Source organism: Lissotriton vulgaris, chromosome 1_1 (genome assembly GCF_964263255.1).
Source record: "Lissotriton vulgaris chromosome 1_1, aLisVul1.2, whole genome shotgun sequence".
NCBI classification, from domain to species: Eukaryota; Metazoa; Chordata; class Amphibia; order Caudata; family Salamandridae; genus Lissotriton; species Lissotriton vulgaris.
Genome location: NC_141685.1, coordinates 170,680,834 through 170,703,556, shown reverse-complemented (window position 1 = coordinate 170,703,556; position 22,723 = coordinate 170,680,834).

The following is a 22,723-nucleotide window of genomic DNA, read 5'->3' as shown; positions in this document are numbered from 1 at the left end:
CCAGGCAGTGTCTGGAAAAGCATATTTCCATTCAACCCACTGTTAGAATCAGCTGGTCTCTAGTTGGCAGAGGTATACACTTCTGACAAATAGGGACCCACCTCCTCTAGTCAGGGCAAGGGGATCACACACTCAGATAACCCCCGCTCACCCCCTTGGTAGCTTGGCAGAGCAGATAGGCTTATCTCGGAGGCAGTTTGTTAAGCATTTATGACCACATACAGTAATAAAGTGAATACACCAGAAATGGACACGACACAGTGGTATTATAAAAATAAGGATGTTTATATAAGGCTTAGCACAAGACCAAATAACGACAAAAATATACCACAATATTAATAAATTCTCTTTGGAAGGAAAAATAATAGTTCAGTTAATGTCTCTTGTGAGAAGTTGGCCTGATATGTAGTGTTTCCAATTCTGGAACCACTTGGTATCAGTCCAAACAAACCCCAAAGATGTCTGGTTGTAAGTCAACCTTGTTAGACAAGCTATCCTAGTGGTAGCATGGACTAAGCAGCCTTAAAGGCTAAACTTAAGAGGTCGTGTTAAGCGAGCTGTTTTACCACATACAATCCTGTAATCAAATGAAAGGACACCACACAAGTATATATTATAAAAATATATGTGTATATTTCTAAATTAATTCCCAGTACTCTTTATGAGCAAAGGGGCACAAGCGTTAAATCAAAAGCACAGTATAACATACAAAGTTGCACAATTTTGGATGAGGGCCGGTGGCCACTCAAACCATATACTAAAAAAATGGTATAAGAGATACCAATCGAACAGTGGTTAGGCCTAGGGCCTAGAGAATCGCTGGGAGCAGTCAGGACTAGCAATGCTGAAGTCGGGAAAAGCCCGCGGGATTCGGGTGCAGCACGTAAAGTGCGGCTTGCACCAATGTAAAGTCAATGGTGCATAAAAGTTATACAAATTTAGTTAAAGGGCACTTCCGCTGAACCTAGAGGAACAAAACTTAAGACACAGACCCTAGAGGTGTGTACCAACTTGGGCACACCAGCGTTGCAATGTTACCTCACCCACAGGAAGTGGGTGCACAGGGTCGAAGTGGCGTCGGGTTTTGACACGCAGGTTCTTGGCGCTTGAAGCTGAAGATGCTGCAGGCGGTGTGAAGGTGAAGTGTCCGGTGGATCCAAGGGTGGATATGAAGTGGTGAAGACCTGAAAGCAGAGGGGACAATGTTCAAAGTCACTGACCAGTGACCACCGTGGAACCAGATTGGAACCAGGCAAAGTTGGGTGCAAACAGGTGATGAGGTGTTGCTTCTATCTGCAGCCACGTGGACACGAAGAGGTCAAGGACGTCCAGGAGTCGATCACGAGCTGTCCCTTGAGGGCTCTAGCTGATGGCGGTGTCGGCAACTCGATTGAAGCAAACAGACCTTGGCTAATGCAAGCCACAAGGAAAGTGAAAAAGGCTTTTTACTCAGACCAGAAAAGTCAGAGCGGGTACTCCTTTCTACAGGAGCGAGGGCAGGTCTGGAGCAACCAGACCCACAGTGTAAGTTGTAGGTTTTGTCGCCAAGATGGCCGCTGACTACGTGACAAGCGGCCGGGATGGAGAGTCGAGTGGCACAAAACAAAAGGGCCCCACGCAGATCGTGGAGATGCTGGAGGGCTGATCTTTGATGCAAATTCTGCTCGGTTGTAGGCCTTCCTAAACCCCAAAGCACAGAGTCGAGGGTGCCTCGGTTGCTGGGCTGTCAGCTTTTCAGGTGTCTTCCAAGATGTCCGGTCCCACGTCTCTCGATGCCTCCATGGGTCCCTTCTTTGCAGGGACTGTGGATCGGGCTAGGAGAAGTCTGGGAAGCTGAGTCTTGTCAGGCTTTGCACCCGGGTTCCGGCGGGAGGCGGCGGCAAAGCAGACGTCGAGGTGCTGGGTGTTGCCTGTGTTCACAGGGTGGCCCCTCCTAGGCCACAAGAGAGATGCTCTTCAGTCTTCTGTTCATCAGAATATCAAAGTCCAGTCGTCTTCTTAGTTTAAAGGTAATTTCAGGATGATCTGAGTTGCATTGGCACTGCTCCCACTCTTATTCCAATCTGAGGGGTGGATCTCCTGCTAGGTCCCTCCCCTATGGGTGGGACCAGGAAGGGGGGCGGTTACACCCCCTTTCCTTTGTCCAGGTCACACTGGAGCTGGGGCTGGGATGCCCCAGAACCGGTTTGACCGGATTATGCAAGGGGAAGCCTTGTGCTCCCCAGGCACTGTCTGGTTTCTTTCAAACCTCCCTGCTACAATCCACTATCTCCTGTCTGGGGTGGTGTGACACCTCCCTGTGACAGGAAAGCCTTTGTCCAGGCCTCCTCTGCTGAGTTTCGGTCAGCAGCAGGAGGTCAGACATGTGTCTGTGGCAGAAGCATCCATTTTGTGGATCTGAGGCTCTTTTAAAAATCAACCGCGTTTTAGCAAAAGTAACATGTCGTCCCCTCTAGAGGGGTGGAATGCTACCCCCGTCGCCAGGACTGGCGAGGGGGTAGTATTCCAATTCGTATGACACCTTACACGACATGTTTTGATAAAGCCAAACCAAAGTTGACATATAACCGCGAGGATTATAATGCACTTAATAGTATATGGTTTGGCATTATCCCGGAACAGCTAAGGGAATTGGTCCCGACAGCTGCAGACAGGCTCAGCTCATGCTAGAGCACCATCTCACATTAAACCACGCACTCTGCCTTCAGGATTGTGAAGGCCTGCCATAGGAGTGGCTCACAGGTTTATATGTGTCCAGATATGTTTGGATATAGGCATACTATCTCTAAGCAAGGGGTGATTACACCACCTTGCCCCAGCTGAGTGATCAGCCAGTTGTGTCAATTTTAGATAGCCAGCCAGGGGTGGCAAAAGATATGCTGCAGCCCCTGGTAGGCCTTGGATGCACCTATGCCCTGGGCACCTATAGTGCTCTGTACAGGGGCTGATAAGGTGACCCAAGCCAATCTAGTTATGCACCTAGGGTACATGGAATCCATTTTACAGAGAGAGCAGATAGCCTGGGGCCCTGATTAGCAGGGAACCAGGCCAACTAAGTCGAAAACCAGCTAAACACAAGGCAAAAAATCTGGGGTAACCATAGTCAGGTAGCCACCTTCCTACATCTCTTCTTAGTAAACGTTTCTTTAGCAACAAAAGTAAATCTTCTTCTTTAAAGCACAGTTCTTGGCAACAATGTAACCCCCACAGGAGTCACACAACGTCAACGCAAAGTTATCCCAAAGGTTCGACGTCGACCGCGAGGAGCGCTACGTCGAGCCCGGAGTCGAAACAGACCCCAACAAGCACAGTACCTTTAAGAATGAAGAAACGATGGTCCACGGCGTCGAGATGTATCGGTGTCGAGTCTTCGGCATCGATCGGGCCTCGGAGTCGGAGCGATCTGCCGTGGTGTCGACTGCTGTCAGGCTGGAGCAGCACTCACAGTGGCGAAGCGGGATACGGTGGCGTCGTCAATGACGTTGTTGCAAGAGTGAGTAGCGCTCACGGCGTCGAGAAGGGCTGCGGCTTCGATGCGATCAGCGGCGGCGTTGACACAGGGTCACTTGGAGCTGGAGCCGAACTCGCTACTCACTGGCGTCGCTACTGGCATCGATCGGGCCCGGCGGCTGGGGTCGAAGGTGCGGGACACTGGAGTCATTACTCACGATGTCGAGCTGGATTCGGCAGCGTCCGTCGACGTCGAGATTGCTGGTTTCTATAGAGGTGCTGGACTCCCACGTTCCAGCAACAGGCAAATTTAGCAGATGGTGAAGTCCTTTAGCCCTGTGACTTCAACAGGAGACTGGCACTCTTCCAGCCCTTGGAGATTTTCTTGGCAAAGCTTGAGAGTACACACTCAGTTCCTCTCTCCTTGTTCCTTGGCAAAAATAAAGAAGCAACTGCAGGATTCCCCCCAGCAAACAGCACTCTGGCGGAAGGGGTAGGCAAGTCCTTGGATCAGCAGGCTTCTTGTCCTTGGTATAGGTTTCCTTGTCAGAAGTGATCTAAATCTTTGGTTCAGGGGTCCTTCCCTTATACCCCTTTTCTGCTTTGATCCCTTTATCCATGCAGGGGAATTTCCCCCCTACTTGGTTTGTTGTGGGTGTTGCCAGGCCGAGGCACCTGGCCTATTCACTGTGCAGGGCAGAGTCTTCAGCCGCCCAGCAGGAGGTGGAGCCAGTATTATCACTGGCAGGAGCAGGGCCATCAGTCGCCCGGCAGGAGGTGGAGCCAGTATTGTGTCAGGCAGGGCAGGCTATCGGGAACTACTCTTCCCCCACTGTAAACGCAAATGCCTCATTCACCCCACACTGACTCATTCAGACCTCTGGAGCCACCCAGCTCCTGTCACACACATACCAAAGCAGCAGAGACCGGTAAATAGTTAGACAAGAAACTAGTCACTTTCTAAAAGTGCTAGTTTCAAACTCAGAATCTAAAAACCATCCATCCTAAAGGATGTGTTATTAAATTCTGAGTTCAGGGATACTAAACTCGACTTTCCACCATGCTCTCTGAGTATGTTAGGATTATATAGTGTAATAAATCCAGCACCCCAGTCTGGCCTAAGGAGAGCAGGTAGCCTTACAATAGTGAAAAACGAAAATGGCTATAATTCACTATTAGGACATGCCACACACATCAGGGCTTGTCCTACCTTATGCTTACAATGCACCCTGCCCTTGGGCCTACCATAGGGGTGACTAACATGAAGTAAAGGGAAGGTTTTAGGGACTGGCCAGTAGGTGTACTTTCGCAGTCAGCATGGCAGTACCAGACTGCATGCAGGTTCTGCAGTGGCAGACCTTAGACATATTTTACTAGGCCGCTTCTGTGGGTGGCACAACCAGTGCTGCAAGCCCACCAGCAGCATTTGTATTTACAAGCCCTGGCACTCATGGTGCACTATACTAGGGACTGACAGTAAACAAAATTAGCCAAACATGGAATCCAATTAATGTATCAATTTACCATAGGGAGCACTTGCACTGTGGCACTGATCAGCAGTGGCACGGTGCCCAAAGCAATATTCCAGCAAAACATCATAAACAGAGGAGGTAAACAGACAATAAATATGGAGTAGAGACTCATGGCAATGATGTCAGGTCTTACACCCACCCTGCCCCAATACACTACAGGCTGTCTGGGCACCTCCCTCGACAGAAAAGCTATTGTCCAAGCCTCCCTTGCTGGAGTTTCGTCCAGCTGCAGGAGGTCAGACTCGTGTCTGTGGCAGCAGCATCTATTTTGTGATGCTGAGGCTCTGTTTAACTTTAACCGGGTAAAGCAGTAACTGCATGTCTTCTCCCTCTAGAAGGGTGGAATGCTACCACCGCCACCAGGACTAGGGGGGGGGGGGGTAGTATTCCAAAGTGTTTTACACCTTACACAACATGTTTTTGATAGAGCCAAACCAAAGTTAGCATTAACCGCAAGGATTATAATGCACTTAAGAGTATATGGTGCGGCTATATCATAGAACAGCTATAAGGACATGGTTCCGAAAGCTGAAGAGGGGCTCAGCTAGGGCACCCTCTCACATAAAACCAAGCACTCTGTCTCCAGGATTGTCGAGGGCTACCATAGGAGTGACTTATAAGTGTATATGTGTCTATATATGTGGGGAGATATAGGTATACTATATCTATGTAAGGGGTGATTACACCACCTTACCCAAGCTGAGTGATCAGCCTGTGGTGTCAGTTTGGAGGGCCATCCAGGGGTGGCATAATACATGCTGCAGTCCCTGGTAGGCCTAGGGTGCACCTATGCCCTGGGTACCTATGGTACACTATACAGGGGCTCTCAAAGGTGACCCAATACCCAATCAGGTATGTACCTAAAGTACATGGTATCAATTTAGAGAAATAACAGCTGGGCTGTGGGTCTGATTAGCAGGCCCACAGCCACACTAAAGTGGAAAAAACAGAGAATCACAGCAAAAAGTGGGGGTGACCATAGGAAGCAGACCCTACTCTCCTACATCTGGTACAATTATCTCCTGGATGCAGCAGACAGAAAGCTGGATCCCCCTTACATGTCCTGGGAGAAGTGCTTGCCAGATGAAGAGCTGCAAACCTTATGGCAAGTATCTTTATATATATTATACCCTTTAAATAAAATGAAATCTGCTGCACTAAGAAAGAACCACCTTTTACACTTCATAGAATATATTGGTCTCCGCTTAAGATATCCAAAATGAGGGGAGGAGGAGATGCCAGATGTACAAGATGTCGTATCCACAAGGCGGACAATACCCATATGTTTATCACCTGCCGAGTGTTGAAGGAATACTGGGACATTGTGGGTGAGACCTTGTCATAAGCACTGGGTAAAAATAGAGGTAAGCATGTTTTTTTGGCAAAGCACAGCTCTTAGAGGGGGAGGCGGACTGTATGGTTGAACAGCGTAAACTTTTGTTTTATTTAATTCTCTTAGCAAGACGAGAAATATGTAAAAAAAAATGGAGTCAGGCTGACCCTCCATATTGGAGGGAATGGTGGAATTCAGTCAGATATTTTAAATACTAGGATCAAAAGGTTAATTCCCACAATAATAGGAATGAATATGGCCTATTTTGGAAATTACTAGATTCAGAGTAACTGGTATTGCTGGTAAGGTCTGTCCAATGAATACACCTCATGGTCAGCCTACGATGTGTAATGTGGGCCTGGTCGCATAGTACATCAGCTGAGATCAGACCTCAAGATATAAGCAATTGGGCTGCTAGTACCGAGAGGATGCTTATACAATATTATGAAGGTTATATGAGGACAAACCAAGAAAAAAAAATACTCAGCCATGGGGCGACCTACTACAACCTGCAGGTGGACGTAGTTATGAGTTTAGATTCACCAATGTAGAAAGTCACAGTGATAGCGTCTACTGTTGCCACAGGATCAATTCTCTGCTCTCCCATCCTAACCCCGCTCCCCTGCCTTAACCAGGTCCAGTGCTCGATCCGGTCATGACTGTTGCTCTATTATCTGAGCGGGGTTATATGAACAAACAACTACCTTGAAAATCACGAGTGTCTAAAGCACGAAGGCTAAACAACGTTCAAAGGCAAACCACTAATGTATTGAACCACGACTTCCTGAACCACGAAAAATATCTAATTTAGATATAACCCAAATCTACCACTATGTTCAAAGCAGAACATACCGTGAGCAACCTGCTTTCTGCGCATGTCAGTTGAAAACAGGAGGAAATGTCACAACATTCACAACTGAACATCACACAGAAGAAAAGAGAAGAATCCAGCCGCCTACACAGCTCCTAAGGCTTGAGGTAAGCAGTTCAGATGCATGTTTGTGCTATTTTTAAAATGCACTCACCACTGATTTTACAAAGTACCGGGCAGACCTCAACATTTTAAAAACAAAGTGGAGATCTCCTGCTTAAAAAACGCTCACCTTAGACAATTCACATAGCTTCAAGTGCCAAGTAACTCTTTGTTTAACTAACACAGACTCCGGGGCTCACCCAGATTGTAAAGCACATGGATGCGTCATATTGTGCGTCTCGTCCATGGTAACACGCTTCCTCACACAGCATTAATTACTTTCACTAAGCCAAACTTGTGCCTTGCGTCCCTATGTAACACACTTCCTCACACTGCGACAATTAATTATATTAAACAAAACTTGTGCTTCGCGACCCTATGTAACACGCTTCCTCACACGGCAACAATTATATTAAACAAAATTTGTGCCTCGCGTCCCTATGTAACACGCTTCCTCACATGGTGACAATTATATTAAATAAAACTTGTGCCTCGTGTCCCTATGTAAGACGCTTCCATATACAGTATCAATTAATCAAATTAAACAAAACTTGTGCCTCGCGTCCCTATGTAACATGCTTCCTCACACAGCGCTAGTTAATTATATTAAACTAAACTTGTGCCTCACGTCCCTATGGAACATGCTTCCTCACACAGCGACAATTATTTTATAGTAAACAAAACTTGTGCCTCGCGACCCTATGTAATACGCTTCCTCACACGGCGACAATTATATTAAAGAAAACTTGTGCCTCACGTCCCTATGTAACACGCTTCCTCACATGGTGACAATTATATTAAATAAAACTTGTGCCTTGCGACCCTATGTAACATGCTTTGTCACACTGCGACAATTAATTATATTAAACAAAACTCGTGCCTCGCGTCCCTATGTAACATGCTTTGTCACACGTCGTCAATTAATTTTATTAAACAAAACTTCTGCCTCCCGTCCCTATGTAACACGCTTCCTCACTCAACCAATTAATTTTATTAAACAAAACTTGTGCCTTGCATCCATGGTGACACACTTCCTCACACAGCAACAATTAATTATATTAAACAAAACTTGTGCCTCGTGTCTCTATGTAACACGCTTCCTCACACGTCGTCAATTAATTTTATTAAACAAAACTTTTGCCTCGCGTCCCTATGTAACACGCTTCCTCACACAGCCACAATTAATTATATTAAACAAAACTTGTGCCTCGCATCCCTACGTAACACGATTCCTCACACGTTTTCAATTAATTTTATTAAAGAAAACTTGTGCCACGCGTCCCTATGTAATACAATTCCTCACACGTTGTCAATTAATTTTATTAAACAAAATTTGTGCCTAGCGTCCCTATGTAACACGCTTCCTCACATGGTAGCAATTAAATGAAATAAAACTTGTGCCTCGTGTCCCTATGTAACACGCTTCCGTATACAGTATCAAATAATTATATTAAACAAAACTTGGGCCTCGAGTCCCTATGTAACATGCTTCCTCACACGGCGCCAGTTAATTTTATTAAACAAAACTTGTGCCTCGCGTCCCTATGTAACACGCTTCCTCACACTGCGACAATTAATTATATTAAACAAAACTTGTGCCTCGCGACCCTATGTAACATGCTTCCTCACACATCGTCAATTCATTTTATTAAACAAAACTTGTGCCTCACGTCCCTATGTAACACGCTTCCTCACTCAACCAATTAATTTTATTAAACAAAACGTGTGCCTTGCATCCATGGTGACACACTTCCTCACACAGAAACAATTAATTATATTAAACAAAACTTGTGCCTCACGTCCCTATGTAACACGCTTCCTCACACGTCGTCAATTAATTTTATTAAACAAAACTTGTGCCTCGAGTCCCTATGTAACACTCTTCCTCACATTGGATCAATTAATTATATTAAACAAAACGTATGCCTCGCGTCCCTATGTAACACACTTCCTCAGACGGCGACAATTAATTTTATTAAACAAAACTTGTGCCTTGCGTCCCTATGTAACACACTTCCTCACCACAGGGCGACAATTGTTTTATATTAAACAAAACTTGTGCCTGGCGACCCTATGTAACACGCTTCCTCACACGGCGACAATTATATTAAACAAAACTTGTGCCTCGCGTCCCTATGTAACACGCTTCCTCACATGGTGACAATTATATTAAATAAAACGTGTGCCTCGTGTCCCTATGTAACACGCTTCCATATACAGTATCAATTAATTATATTAAACAAAACTTGTGCTTCGCGTCCCTATGTAACAAGCTTCCTCACACGGCGCCAGTTAATTATATTAAATACAACTTTTTGCCTCGGATCCCTAAGTAACACGCTTCATCACACTGCGACAATTAATTATATTAAACAAAACTTGTGCCTCGCATCCCTACGTAACACGATTCCTCACACGTTTTCAATTAATTTTATTAAAGAAAACTTGTGCCACGCGTCCCTATGTAATACAATTCCTCACACGTTGTCAATTAATTTTATTAAACAAAATTTGTGCCTAGCGTCCCTATGTAACACGCTTCCTCACATGGTAGCAATTAAATGAAATAAAACTTGTGCCTCGTGTCCCTATGTAACACGCTTCCGTATACAGTATCAAATAATTATATTAAACAAAACTTGGGCCTCGAGTCGCTATGTAACATGCTTCCTCACACGGCGCCAGTTAATTTTATTAAACAAAACTTGTGCCTCGCGTCCCTATGTAACACGCTTCCTCACACTGCGACAATTAATTATATTAAACAAAACATGTGCCTCGCGACCCTATGTAACATGCTTCCTCACACATCGTCAATTCATTTTATTAAACAAAACTTGTGCCTCACGTCCCTATGTAACACGCTTCCTCACTCAACCAATTAATTTTATTAAACAAAACGTGTGCCTTGCATCCATGGTGACACACTTCCTCACACAGAAACAATTAATTATATTAAACAAAACTTGTGCCTCACGTCCCTATGTAACACGCTTCCTCACACGTCGTCAATTAATTTTATTAAACAAAACTTGTGCCTCGAGTCCCTATGTAACACTCTTCCTCACATTGGATCAATTAATTATATTAAACAAAACGTATGCCTCGCGTCCCTATGTAACACACTTCCTCAGACGGCGACAATTCATTTTATTAAACAAAACTTGTGCCTTGCGTCCCTATGTAACACACTTCCTCACAGGGCGACAATTGTTTTATATTAAACAAAACTTGTGCCTGGCGACCCTATGTAACACGCTTCCTCACACGGCGACAATTATATTAAATAAAACTTGTGCCTCGCGTCCCTATGTAACACGCTTCCTCACATGGTGACAATTATATTAAATAAAACGTGTGCCTCGTGTCCCTATGTAACACGCTTCCATATACAGTATCAATTAATTATATTAAACAAAACTTGTGCTTCGCGTCCCTATGTAACAAGCTTCCTCACACGGCGCCAGTTAATTATATTAAATACAACTTTTTGCCTCGGGTCCCTAAGTAACACGCTTCATCTCACTGCGACAATTAATTATATTAAACAAAACTCGTGCCTTGCGTCCCTATCTAACATGCTTCTTCACACGTCGTCAATTAATTTTATTAAACAAAACTTGTGCCTCACGTCCCTATGTAACACACTTCCTCACTCAACCAATTAATTTAATTAAACAAAACTTGTGGCTTGCATCCATGGTGACACACTTCCTAACACAGCAACAATTAATTATATTAAACAAAACGTGTGCCTCGCGTCCCTATGTAACACACTTCCTCACACGTCATCAATTAATTTTATTGATCAAAACTTGTGCCTCGCGTCCCTATATAACACGCTTCCTCACACGGCTACAATTAATTACATTAAACAAAACTTGTGCCTCGCGTCCCTATGTAACACGATTCCTCACACGTTGTCAATTAATTTTATTAAACAAAACTTGTGCCTCGCGTCCCTATGTAACACGCTTCCTCACATGGTGACAATTATATTAAATAAAACTTGTGCCTCATGTCCCTATGTTTCAGAAAAGGGGGTGGTGATGGACAGAGTATCTGAACCAAGCAGAACACTCCTACCCAGTCCAAAGATCAGGGCTTGATCCATCACCGTTTTTTAGCTCACTGCACCATCCCAGCTCAGAACCTGGCTACATGCAAATTAGTCTGTCCCTGGCCCAGTGCATCATGGGAGCAGGGCAGACCAAACTACCAAGCCAATTCTTATACTGGGAAGGAAACAAGCTTCCGGGGACCGGTTTCTGGCATTTCAGCCGTCTTCGGCCCGGCTTGCTTGAATCCTGATGGTGCAGTGAGCAAGGGACCCACATCTGAGTATACCCTTCCACGCTTATGGTGGACAAAACGATTCAGAAAAGGGGGGTGGTGATGGACAGAGTATCTGAACCAAGCAGAACACTCCTACCCAGTCCAAAGATCAGGGCTTGATCCATCACCGTTTTTTAGCTCACTGCACCATCCCAGCTCAGAACCTGGCTACATGCAAATTAGTAAGCATGGGCGAATTTTGCGAATTCGCGATCCGTGAATTTGCGGATTTGCGAATTTGCGATCTGCAAAATTCACCAATTTGTGCGAATTTGCGGATTTTAGTTTTTTTGCGTGTTTGCGGGGTTTTTTGCGTGTTCGCGGGGCTTTTTGCGTGTTCGCGAGCCGCTTGCATAGCGAAGTTACCCATGCAGTCGTTTATGGGAGAGGGAGAGAGAGATAGATAGATAGATAGATAGATAGATAGATAGATAGATAGATAGATAGATAGATAGATAGATAGATAGAAAGAGAGAGAAAGAGAGGGAAAGAGAGAGGGAGAGAGAGAACGAGAGAAAGAAAGAGAGGCCGGATCTCTGAAGGGCCAGATTCCTGAGTTGCCCCTACAGAACATACAGCTTTTTATTTTTAGCAAAATGCATATGAAAATTGTGCTGTAAAGATCTCTTTTAGTTTAACCCCTCCTGACAACTCAAAATGGGTGTATTTGCCATCCTCTCCCTTCTTCCTGTTTTTATATCTGTAAGTGCTTCCTGATGAGGTTTAATTCCTTGGACAGGTGCCTCGTTGCCTACTTGTAACTATTCTCTGACCCTGCTTCAAGGGTCAGAGCAGGGTCAGAGAATAGTTGCAAGTAGGCAACGAGGCGCCAGAAAGCAATTAGCAGCAGGTGTCCAAGTTGAAGTTAATTTGTTTGTAACCCTTTTGTAAAAGGTTACAAAGAAATTAGGTTCAACTTTTGCACCTGCTGCTGTAACCCTTGCTTGGCTCAAAATTCGTCCCCGCTGATTCGCGGATTTTACCGCGATTCCGCGAGATTCACGGATCGCGAAATTGCGGAAAATCCGCAAATTCGCCAGCGAAACGGATTTTACGCCCACCCTTACAAATTAGTCTGTCCCTGGCCCAGTGCATCATGGGAACAGGGCAGACCAAACTACCAAGCCAATTCTTATACTGGGAAGGAAACAAGCTTCCGGGGACCGGTTTCTGGCATTTCAGCCGTCTTCGGCCCGGCTTGCTTGAATCCTGATGGTGCAGTGAGCAAGGGACTCACATCTGAGTATGCCCTTCCACGCTTATGGTGGACAAAATGATTCAGAAAAGGGGGTGGTGATGGACAGAGTATCTGAACCAAGCAGAACACTCCTACCCAGTCCAAAGATCAGGGCTTGATCCATCACCGTTTCATCACCACCCCCTTTCTGAATCGTTTTTGGCCACTACAGGTGTGGCAGGGTATACTCAGACATGAGTCCCTTGCTCACTGCAGCACCAGGATTCAAGCAAGCCGGGGCGACGACGGCTGAAATGCCAGAAACCGGTACCCGGAAGCTTGTCTCCTTTCCGGTGAAGAATTGGCTTGGTAGTTTGGTCTGCCCTGTTCCCATGAGGCACTGGGTCAGACTAATTTGCATATAGCCAGGTTCTGAACTGGGGTGATGCAGTGAGCTAAATAACAGTGATGGATCAAGCCCTGATCTCTTGACTGGGTAAGAGTGGTCTGCTTAATTCAGACACTCTGTTCATTACCACCCCCTTTCTGAATCGTTTTTGGCCACTACAGGTGTGGCAGAGTATACTCAGACATGAGTCCCTTGCTCACTGCACCACCAGGATTCAAGCAAGCCGGGCCGACGACGGCTGAAATGCCAGAAACCGGTCCCCGGAAGCTTGTCTCCTTTCCGGTGAAGAATTGGCTTGGTAGTTTGGTCTGCCCTGTTCCCATGAGGCACTGGGTCAGACTAATTTGCATATAGCCAGGTTCTGAACTGGGGTGATGCAGTGAGCTAAATAACGGTGATGGATCAAGCCCTGATCTCTTGACTGGGTAAGAGTGGTCTGCTTAATTCAGACACTCTGTTCATCCCCACCCCCTTTCTGAATTGTTTTTGGCCACTACAGGTGTGGCAGGGTATACTCAGACATGAGTCCCTTGCTCACTGCACCACCAGGATTCAAGCAAGCCGGGCCGACGACGGCTGTAATGCCATAAACCGGTCCCCGGAAGCTTGTCTCCTTTCCGGTGAAGAATTGGCTTGGTAGTTTGGTCTGCCCTGTTCCCATGAGGCACTGGGTCAGACTAATTTGCATTTAGCCAGGTTCTGAACTGGGGTGATGCAGTGAGCTAAATAATGGTGATGGATCAAGCCCTGATCTCTTGACTGGGTAAGAGTGGTCTGCTTAATTCAGACACTCTGTTCATCACCACCCCCTTTCTGAATCATGTCCCTATGTAACACGCTTCCATATACAATATCAATAATTATATTAAACAAAACTTGTGCCTCGTGTCCCTATGTAACACACTTCCTCACACAGCAACAATTAATTATATTAAACAAAACGTGTGCCTCGCGTCCCTATGTAACATGCTTCCTCACACGTCGTCAATTAATTTTATTAAACAAAACTTGTGCCTCGCGTCCGTATGTAACACGCTTCCTCACACGGCTTCAATTAATTATATTAAACAAAACTTGTGCCTCGCGTCCCTATGTAACACGATTCCTCACACGTTTTCAATTAATTTTATTAAAGAAAACTTGTGCCTCGCGTCCCTATTTAACACGTTTCCTCACACGTTGTCAATTAATTTTATTAAACAAAACGTGTGCCTCGCGTCCCTATGTAACACGCTTCCTTACATGGTGGCAAATATATTAAAAAAAACGTGTGCCTCGTGTCCCTATGTAACACGCTTCCTCACACGGTGAAAATTGATTATATTAAACAATACTAATCAAAACTAGTCAAAAAAATTATTATATGTTAATTAAACTTACTTTTGAAAACCGTAGTTTGTTTTAAATGAAGTACTGGTTAAGGAGGTCGAAGTTAATTTATTATATTTAGTTACTTATTTATTTATAAAGTTTTATATAGTGTGAACAAGATCCCAAGGGATATCTGTGCGCTTTACAATAGGATGGAAGGAAGGACATAAATACACAATGGTCATTAAGTAGGGGTTGTAGTGTAGTTCCTATTTTCCCTATAGACCCTGCGCATTGGAATAACATAAACAGCAGTGTAGACGTAGGACTGAGGTCTTTTAGGTCTCTACTGACTATGTTAGACTTAATTTAGGTTTGCGCCAGCTAGCTCAGAGATCCCAGGAAACTTTCTTGACTGAATAGGAAGTGATCAGCTTCCCTGGCTCAGACAAGAAGGGATTCAGCTTCCGACAACCGCATAAACATGACAACTTTGCTCCCCAGAATAAGAGTAAATCTCTAGAGTCGTGTGAAAACAATAGACAATTATTTCACTCAGTCAGACGTGCGTTCTTAGTTTCACCAGAGTGCAGAGAATAGAAAGACGGGCGTTTTCAATAAAGGGTATGATTTATTGAACAGTCTTCCTTCTCATGCAAGAGAAATGGATTGCCACAATTGCAATACTTAATATAAAGTAAATTACGTACAGTAAAAGGAGTATTATGAAATAATACTGTAAAGGCATTGATATGGTTTCTTAGCCATAAGATAGTTAAAATGAATAAAATATATACAATATACACATTCATATATACATTGGCTAACGACCTCAACTGGTGCTTCTAACTACACCTACCCCGGTGTACCTGACCTAAGCCTAATACGTGGGAGGGAGTAAGTAAGTAGCAGTTTAAGTTAAGTTGGTTTTGCCAAGAGTTTTATCCAAGAATTCTCTCTAAGGGTTTAGTCAGCACCGTACCTTTGGAATATAATGTAGGAGTTCTGGTTCTCCCTCTCAGGACCCGATATCCCAGTCACCTGTAAGGGTAGGCTGGAAACGCCAGAGCTGGATTTTCTCGGCAGGAGAAAAGACAGCGTCTTTCTCAGCGCGTCAAAGAGGAGGGGCAGCGTCCGTGGGCTTCTCGCGTCTGCTGGGCTCTCTGCAAGAGGACAGTTGTTCTGCTCCAGAGTTCACCACCACCGTGTGTTTGCTTAAGGCAACGTTGGTATATTTATACCTGAAAGGTGCCGAGTTTGACGTAAGTTTTGGACATAAGACGTCAATAAAGATGTCACTAAGAACTGGTCGTTCTTACAGTGCTCGCAGGAGTTCTATTGCAAATCAAAACAAAGCAAGCTGGGCTTTCCCAGGTTGCTGGGGGTCTGCCGTGTCATGGACTGCAGAGGCGATTTACTGAAAATATGGCTCTGATTATTATGCCATTATAGGGATATGTATTGATTATAGCTGTATAGGGCCACAAGGTCACAATATTGATCGGGTTCCTAGATAAAACACATCACCCACTCCACGGTTTTATGTCCATCAATTACTAAAAACTAAAGCAATAAAGATGCATGTGTATTCCAACCCACCTCAAAAACACATTTTGCATTGGAAATGGTGTATACGAAATACACAGAAATGATAATAGGTACTGTAGGTTTTAAGCAGTATGGTCATTCAGAAAAATTGCCTATGTATATCAACTGAACAATTTGCGAAAAATTACACATGAAATGTCTCTTAATACAGAAAAGAAGGGCGAGACTATTTCATCACATATAAATATAGTTGCTGTAAAATGTGCTAGAGGCTGAGGTAATATTTTGTCTCTAGATTATCTAAAAATAGAAGCTTTGCTCTTTATGAATAGTTCTACTTTAAGCAAAGTACGTGTGCCAGGAAAAAGGTCAATATTTTGGAATTTTTGAAAAAATTATTTCTTGATGAGCGGGGGGAAAAAATAGTATCAAACGTTTCTCAGTAGCTCTTGTTTATCAAAGCCGAAGGCCGAATTCAGAGTTCATGGGAACGCTGTGTGCCGGATTGTTTTCCAAAAAGTTATTGTTTCTGTTCAGGGGAGAACATCATTTCAGACAGACTTTGGTCTACATATTCAGGTGACAGTTTGATCAAGTTTGATAATGTGGTAACCTGGCAGTCGTTGGAATGATTGCTTATCATTGATTTCAGGATCAGCAATGCTCACAGAGGGTCGTACCTGGGTGATGTTGCTTTCATTTCTTGCTTCACTGCCACCACCTAATCGTAGCACAGAAGTCTCAACGAATGCCATCATCAGGATTGGTAACCGCTGGGGACAACACGATGCATGTGCTGTTACAGGACTTAGCAAAGTATCGATATCCATTGGTACTGCTGATTGTAGTGCACGACAGGTGTCTAACACGCATTCCTCTCTGCATAGCATACATCGAAGCCCAGGTAAGATGCAGGTCTGCCATATAGGTCTGAATGAAAGAAACCAGGTCATATTTAGATCTCTTAGCCGGGCTAATCCAAGGACTTTAGTTATGCGGTCCCGGTAGCGTATTGCTAGGATCGTTTCTTCCATCCTTGCCGGAGTCATGTCTGTGTTTTGGCTTGCCATATCGGAGCGGAAGGGTAAAAAATAAAATCCCTGCTACGAGTCCCAAAAGTAGTGGTAGGCCGCCTAAGACCGAATGGACAAAATTGGGAAAGATGCCCAGGACTGCTTCAAAGGGTGTTAACAGTCCCGAAAAAATTGTCTTAAATACATTCGAGATACCACTGGCATTCAAAATATTTAGGATTTGGCTTAACATTTCTACGAAATGCACGGGGCAATTTGTTGATAAAAGTGTATGTATCTCTGCAGTTGTCCTTGCAACTTTGAGATCATACGTATCTTTTGATGACGTGATGGGCACTGTTGTCTGTAAAAGCACAGACTTCCTTCTGCTTAAAGTATCAATTCGTATAGAAGAGATATTCAACGGAGGCCAAATCGGAGCCTCTGATTCTCCAGGGGCATTTGGATACAATGCTTGCATACAGCAAGTGACCATGGAACTGACGCTTAAGAGGTATGCTTTCCCTGGCACCAAGCCACAACAGCTGTGGTCCGTTATTAGAACGTAACTCCCGTTAGAAAGTTGTCTAAAGAATGGCTCTATCTGTGTTGCAGGTGTGCCGTGCTGGTGGCATGAAAGGTTATTTGAAGTCCCCTCACAGGCCCCATGCAAGTTAATACCTTGGCACAAAAGTATACCGTTTAGTGATTGTTTACACTCTTTACCACTAAGAAATACATTTGTGTTATTGTCACTATAACATCTATGTGTATAAGGTAATTTCCATGATGACTTAATGTATCCTTTACCCAACCTTTCATACTGGCCTGCTGGTATATACTCTAGGTAATTTTTAAATTGGAAAGTTGTTATCGGAATTGTGATTATTCCGTGTATTATCCATTCAATGACAGGTCTTTCTGACATTGTCAACGGTAATCTCTCAAGTTTTTCAATGCTCAGGATTGTATAGTCTACTCCTTTCTGTGCCAAACTGATTTGTTTATCAGTAAGGTTAAAGATAGAAAACAATGACGTTGTGTTGATTAAACGCCATGGCACATAGCCTGAACGCAGGTTTTGCAATGTCCAGCCTAGCTGTACAATAGAACGTAATTGGGACTTGCCATGTTGTAACATTAGCAAATCCTGGTCCATTATATCTATAGCAGATGATACAATACTGTCCAGTGAATATATTCTGGAGGACAGAGTCATTAACCCATTGTCCACAACAGAAAGTGATTTTTCCAAATTAATACGATCAATTTCTCGTATTTTCTCTGCTGTCTTAATTTGAGTCACTTTCCATGCCTCGTTGTAAGCAGCGTATATACTGGCCGCTATGAAACGTTTTTGACGCTGTTTGCGTGGTCACATTATGAAATCGCGCAAGTCAGCACCATCTTTAAGTAAAGATAAGTGTTGCTTAATTTCTGCCAGTGTGTATGTTTGTAGCCATTCAAGGCATAGTTTCCCTACACTGTATGTTGTTACTATCCCTGGATGTTGTCTCTGGGAGTATCTAGGGTCTGGTCTGGTCATTTTTAACCCCTGTATTTTGTTCAGGAATCTGTCTTGACAATTATTTGAGTCTGTAGGCCAGATTAACCACTTTTTCCAATCAGGATGTGTTCTGTTTTCATGTAAAACTTGGGATATGTCTACCTCAATATATGTGGTTGCATTATCAGGTATTGGCTTTGGAATAGACGGTTTGTTAAGGTCTTTGATCTTGGCTAGGCCAAGACAGGTCGTTTGTTGAATTGTGTCATTCAAGAACATTATTTGTTCTGGGATCATGCAGGCTCGAAATAATGCTTCTAGGCCTTGTACCTGCCAATCTTTTGTACCCCAGATGGTTTTTGTTTCAATGTTGTTTTTCCAGAAATCAAAACCAAATGTAATCATTTTTTCATAAAATGCTTCTGAATATACCAATTTAGTATTTGTCAGCATGGTTTTTGTCCCTGTTTTATCTAACAGTTTATAATAAAAGGTTTCTGCATCACTTGTGTTAAACCCTGAGAAGTATTGGAATTTCTCATAGAATATTTTTGAACTGCTTTTAGGTGGAGTAACACAATGTTCCCATTGGTTATATTTAAAAACATTTCTAGGTTGAGCAGATTTATGCAAATAGTGGTCTGCATAATGCGTAAAACAGTACATCTGTTCATAATTCGATGAACCTTGCAAATAATCATGTTCTGTAAATTTTGCTGACAAAACTAAATCCGACATCATATTATTTATGCTTTCAAAGTCCCAATCATCAGAGAATGTACTTGGTTTTACAAAAGCACTTAATGAAACCTTAAACTGATGAGGATATTTCAAGAGTTCGACCGGTCCATATATTTCGTAATCTGTTTTGTCCAAAATACCCCGCCGGGTATTGGAATGGCTGTGACATTCACTGATGATAGTTCTTTTTTCTCGATGTGAGATCAATCAATCAATCAATCATAGCATTTGTAAAGCGCGCTACTCACCCGGTAGGGTCTCAAGGCGCTGGGGGAGAGGGGTATGTTACTGCTCTAACAGCCAGGTCTTGAGCTGCTTCCTGAAGGAGAGATGGTCTTGGGTTCGCCGAAGGTGGGTGGGGAGGGAGTTCCAAGTCTTGGCTGCCAGGTAGGAGAAGGATCTTCCTCCGGCGTTGGCTCTGCGGATGCGTGGTACGGTGGCGAGTGCGTGGCTGGTCGATCGAAGCTGGCGGGTGGGTGTGTAGAAGGTCATGCGGTCGTTGAGGTACTTGGGGCCTAGGTCGTGGAGAGCCTTGTGTGCGTGGGTGAGGAGTCTGAACGTGATTCTCTTGCTGACGGGGAGCCAGTGCAGGTCTCTCAGGTGTCCGGTGATGTGGCTGTGTCGGGGGATGTCCAGGATGAGTCGTGCGGAGGCGTTCTGGATGCGTTGGAGTCTTTTTTGAAGTTTGGCTGTGGTTCCGGCGTAGAGGGTGTTCCCGTAGTCCAGTCGGCTGGTGACGAGTGCCTGGGTGACGGTCTTCCTGGTTTCAGTGGGGATCCATCTGAAGTTCTTGCGGAGCATGCGCAGGGTGTTGAAGCACGAAGATGAGACGGCATTGACTTGTCTGGTCATTGACAGGGAGGAGTCCAGGATGAAGCCCAGGTTGCGTGCATGGTCCGTTGGTTTGGGAGCTGTGCCCATGGCCGGGGGCGACCAGGAGTCGTCCCAGGCAGAGGGTGATGATCCCAGGATGAGGACTTCCGTCTTGTCTGAGTTCAGTTTAAGGCGGCTGTTCCTCATCCAGTCAGCAAAATCTTTCATCCCTTCGTGTGGGTTGGCTCTGGCGGTGGTGGGGTCGTTGGTGAGGGAGAGGATCAGCTGGGTGTCGTCGGCGTAGGAGATGATGTTGAGGTTGTGTTGGCGTGCGATGGCTGCGAGGGGGCTCATGTAGATGTTGAAGAGGGTTGGACTGAGTGAAGATCCTTGTGGTACACCGCAGATGACTTCGGTGGCCTCGGATCTGAACGGAGGGAGGCGGACTCTCTGGGTTCTTCCGGTGAGGAACGAGATGATCCACTCCAGCGCTTTCTCTCGGATTCCGATGTTGCTGAGGCGCTTCACTAGGGTGCGGTGGCAGACAGTGTCGAATGCCGCAGAGAGGTCCAGGAGGATGAGGGCCGCTGTTTCCCCGTTGTCGATCAGGGTTCTGATGTCGTCGGTGGCTGCGATTAGGGTGGTCTCGGTGCTGTGGTTGGCCCGAAACCCGGACTGCGAAGTGTCGAGGGATCCGTTCGTCTCGAGGAAGGCGGCAAGCTGTTTGTTGACGGTCTTCTCAATGACTTTGGCCGGAAAAGGAAGGAGCAAGATGGGACGGTAGTTCTTGAGGTCGGTGGGGTCCGCCGTTGGTTTCTTCAGGAGGGCGGTCAGCTCAGCGTGCTCTCTGGGAAGGTGGCGGTGTGGAAGGAGGAGTTGATGATGTCTCGGAGATGGGGGGCGATGATGGCGTCGGCTTTGTTGAAGACGTGGTGTGGGCATGGATCGGTTGGTGAACCGGAGTGGATGGAGTTCATCGTGCGGGTGGTGTCTTCGGTGCTGATCGGAGTCCAGTTGCCGAGGGTGGTGGTAGGGTAGGGTGCGTGGTCTGTGCGTCGAAGCTGTTGTGTATGTCGGCGATCTTGCGGTGGAAGAACGAGGCGAGTGAGTTGCAGAGGCCTTGCGAGGGAGTGATGTTGTTGTTTGCGCCGCTGGGGTTGGAGAACTCTTTAACAATGCTGAAGAGTTCCTTGCTGTCGTGGGCATTGTTGTCCAGTCGTTCTTTGAGTGCCGTCTTCTTGGTGGCGCGTATCAGCTGATGGTGTTTGCGGGTGGCGTGCTTGAGGGCGGTCTTGTTGTCTGTGGTCTGGTCGAGCCGCCAGGCTTTCTCGAGGGTGCGGCAGTTCTTCTTGGATTCCTTGAGTTCATCGGTGAACCAGGGGGTTTTCTTGCAGCCGGGTCTGCTGGGAGGGTTCTTTAGTGGTGCGAGGTCATCGGCACAGGTGGTCAGCCACTTGGTGAGGTTGCTGGCTGCTTCGTTGGGGTCCGTTGTGCTGGTGGGAGCGTTCTGGCTGAGGGAGGCGGTGACCTGCTCGGCGGTGATCTTGCTCCAGCTTCGGCGGGGAACCTGTTGCGGGCGGTGGTGAATCGTAGTTCTTCTGAAGCTGAAGTGGTCGCAGCTGTGGTCGGTCCAGTGGAGTCCGGTGGCGTGTCTGAAGGAGATGTGCTTGCTGGATGAGAAGATGGGGTCAAGCGGGTGGCTGGCATAGTGGGTGGGGGTGTTCACCAGTTGCTTGAGTCCGAGGTTGGCGAGGTTGTCCAGCAGGGCGGTGGTGTTTCTGTTGCTGTTGTTCTCCAGGTGGAAGTTGAGGTCCCCTAGGAGGATGTAGTTGGCGGAGGGAAGGGCGTGCGGACTGTTGAAGTCTGCGATGTCTTCGCTGAATTGTGTGTGTGGTCCCGGTGGTCTGTAGATGCGGGTGTCTCGGAGGGTGGTCTTGGGGTCAGTGTGTATCTGGAAGTGCAGGTGTTCGGCGGCGGTGAAGGTTTCGTCGGAGTTAGTCGAGATGCGGATGGTGTTCTTGTGTACGATGGCGATGCCTCCTCCCGTCTGGTTGATGCGATCCTTCTGGGTGATCTTGTATCCATCCGGGATGGCTATGGCGATGTCGGCGCTGAGGAGGCGTTCATCCAGGTTTCGGTGAGGAAGGTGACGTCCGGTGCTGTCGCGTCGAGCAGGTCCTAGAGTTCCACGGCGTGTCTGTGGACGGAGCGGGTGTTGAGCAGGATGCACTTCAGGTGGTTGCTGCTGGTGCTGGACTTGGCGGGGGTGGTGCAGGTCTGGTAGCAGGTGAATCGGCAGGCTTGGCAGGCGAAGGGTCCGTGGGTGCGTCTCGGGGTGGCTCGGTAGCAGGCAGGGTTCCGGCCGGCATTGAGTGCATTGAGAGTGGCGTCGTCGTAGGTCTGTTGTGTAGTCTTGCATCGGTGGTGGGGACCAGGTGTTCCGGCGCTGGGCGCGGACGGGCGCAGACGAGCTTGCTTTTGGCGCGCCTTCGGCGTACAATCGGCGCGCCCGCTGCGCGTGGTCGTGGGCATCATAAGAAGGAGCCGGGAGGGAGGAGCAGCTGGGTGGCGGGAGCGGGCG